The sequence below is a fragment of the Saimiri boliviensis genome, chromosome 3 (genome assembly GCF_048565385.1).
Source record: "Saimiri boliviensis isolate mSaiBol1 chromosome 3, mSaiBol1.pri, whole genome shotgun sequence".
In the NCBI taxonomy this organism is placed as follows: Eukaryota; Metazoa; Chordata; class Mammalia; order Primates; family Cebidae; genus Saimiri; species Saimiri boliviensis.
In genome coordinates this window covers 57512557-57515731 of record NC_133451.1, presented here as the reverse complement: position 1 = coordinate 57515731, position 3175 = coordinate 57512557, and the positions used below count along the sequence as shown (strand labels likewise).

The 3175-nt window shown below is 34.4% G+C and overlaps 1 non-coding gene across 1 annotated transcript; it reads left to right on the top strand.

Annotated features, from left to right (window-relative positions):
- The first annotated feature begins 1362 nt into the window (after positions 1-1362).
- Positions 1363-1469, top strand: LOC120363747 (U6 spliceosomal RNA). Its single transcript, XR_005579198.1, has one exon. It is a non-coding gene; the product is annotated as a U6 spliceosomal RNA (small nuclear RNA).
- Positions 1470-3175: the final 1706 nt, after the last annotated feature.

The following is a 3175-nucleotide window of genomic DNA, read 5'->3' as shown; positions in this document are numbered from 1 at the left end:
GGTTAAAGACTATTAAATTATTCCTATTTAAATAAATTTTGCAAATCCAGAAAACCTAGCTTCAGGCTTACCATCAGTTGGTTGAGTCAACCTCAATAAAAGATGACTGTGTTTCTAGAAAATTTGGGAAAGTAAGTCAGATAAACCTGTAACAGTTCATGTTTTAGCAACTTTAGGGAAATCACATAGCCTTTTTAACTCTCCTCACATCATATCCAAGTGATCATAATATGTGTGTTGTGAGGGCTAGAAGTACATTTAATATGCACAACATAACACACTATTTGTAGTGCAGTAGATGCTAAATAAACTCTATAGGCTGTTATTAACATATTGAGTCATATAAGATGATGGAAAAAACTTTTATTAATCTTTGTTTAATAGTATTGTTCTTTTCAAAATGTATAATGGTGAGAATGGAAATGTATTTAGATGTAAACAAAGTTATGTGGAAATTTTCTTAAAATATCAGTAAAACAGGATCATACTAGTTGTTATTGATATATGTAAATATTTGACCTGCATATGAAAATGTGTCCCCCATCAAATGTAATTAGTAACTCTTGAAACAGAGATCTTTCAGATAAATGTCAGAAATGAATATATTAATATAACAACAACCACATAATTGTACCATTTATTTAGTGCCTGTAATTTCACTAGGAACTCTATGTCTAGTTCATTTGTGCTGCTATTTAAAAATACTCAAAACTAGGTGATTTATAAAGAATAGAAACTTATCTCTGACCAATCTGAAGCCTGAAAAGTCCAAGTTCAAGCTGCCAGCATTTAGTGCCTGAAGAGGGTCTTTTTGCCATGTCCTCAACATGGCAGAGAAGGTGAACTTTGTGTCCTCACATGGCAGGAGGACAAAGAGGACTCAGGCTAGTTTCCTCTAACCTTTTTATAAGGCACTAATCTGTTCATGATTTTGGAGCCCTCATGACTTAATTCCCCAAAAGGCCTCACCTCTTAATAACATTATAATGGAGATTAAGTTTCAACATGAATTTTGGAGGGAACATCATTATTCAAACTTCCAATGAGGATGAATTACCTTGATTTTACAGATTAAGAACATGAGGGTTTCATTCTGTGACATACATATGCTTTCAAAATGTAACCATAAAATTATAACTAAACCAAAATAGCTTACAGAGATTTTTCTCTTATAAATATAAAAAGTGAATAGATAAATATCCCGTATCTATTTCACTAAAACCTCTATGTCTAGTTTGTGAGATTTCATAGCTGATTTAAAATCTAAAATCTTTCTATAGATTCAATAAAGTATCTAAAATGATACTATTCAGTGAAGTGTTTCTATGTTTGTTTTGCAAAGCAATTATAAACTGCATTTGTGTGTTCACTTCAGCAGCACATATACTAAAATAGGAACAATACAGATAAGATTAGCATGGTCCCTACCTAAAAATGGCATGCAAATTCGTGAAGCATTCCATATTTTTAAATCTCCTTAAGCTTATAAGCAAATTCAGCAAAGTCTCAGGACACAAAATCAATGTGCAAAAATCATAAGCATTCATATACAGCAATAATAGACAGAGAGCCAAATCATGAGTGAATTCCCACTCACAATTGTTACTAAGAGAATAAAATACTTAGGAATAGAACTAACAAAGGATGTGATGGACCTCTTCAAGGAGAACTACAAACCACTACTCAAGGAAATAAGAGAGGACATTCCATGCTGATGGGTAAGAAGAATCAATATTGTGAAAATTGCCATAATGCCCAAATTAATTTGTAGATTCAATGCTATCCCCATCAAGCTACAGTTGACCTTCTTCACAGAACTGGAAAAAAAACACCTTAAACTTTATATGGAACTAAAAAGAGCCTGCATAGCAAAGACAATCCTAGGAAAAAATAACAAAGCTGGAGGCATCATGCTACCTGACTTCAAACTGTACTACAAGACTACAGTAATCAAAACAGCATGGTACTGGTACCAAAACAGAGATATAGACCAATGGAACAGAACATAAGCCTTGGAAGTAATGTCACACATCTACAACCATCTGATCTTTGACGAACATGAAAAAAAAAATCAATGGGAAAAGGATTCACTGTTTAATAAATGATGTTAGGAAAACTGGCTAGCCATATGAAGAAAGCTGAAACTGGACCCCTTCCTTATACCTTATACAAAAATTAACTCTAGGTGGATTAAAGATTTAAACATAAGACCTAACACCATAAGACCTAGAAGAAAACCTAGGCAATACCATTCAGGACATAAGCATAGACAAGGACATCATGACTTAAACAGCAATGGCAATGGCAACAAAAGCCAAAATAGACAAATAAGATCTAATTCAACTTAAGAGCTTCTGCACAGCAAAAGAAACTATCAATAGAGTGAACCAGAAACCAACAGAATGGGAAAAAAATATTTACAGTCTACCCATCTGACAAAGAGCTGATATCCAGAATCTACAAAGAACTTAAATTTACATAAAAAGACAACCCCATCAAAAAGTGGGTGAAGGATATGAACAGACATTTGTCAAAAGAAGACATTTATGCAGCCAACAAACATATGAAAAAAAGCTCATCATCACTGGTCATTAGAAAAATGCAAATCAAAACCACACTGAGATACCATCTCATGCCACTTACAATGGCAATTATTAACAAGTAAGGAGGCAACAGATGCTGGAGAGGATGTGGAAAAATAGGAATGCTTTCACGCTGTTGGTGGGAGTGTAAATTAGTTCAACCATTGTGGGAGACAGTGTGGTGATTCCTCAAGGATCTAGAAATAGAATTACCATTTCACCCAGCAATCTCATTACTGGGTATATATCCAAAGCATTATAAATCATTCTATTATAAAGACACATGCACACGTATGTTCATTTTGGCACTATTTATAATAGCAAAGGCTTGGAACCAACCCAAATACCCATCGAAGATAGACTGAATGAAAAAATGTGGCACATATAAACCATGGAATACTATGCAGCCATAAAAAAACGATGAGTCCATGTTCTTTGCAGGGACATGGATGAAGCTGAAAACCATCTTTCTCAGCAAACTGACACAAAAACAGAAAACCAAACACTGAATGTTCTCACTCATAAGTGGGTGTTGTACAATGAGAACACATAGACACAGAGGGGAACATCACACACTGGGGCCTGTTGGGGGG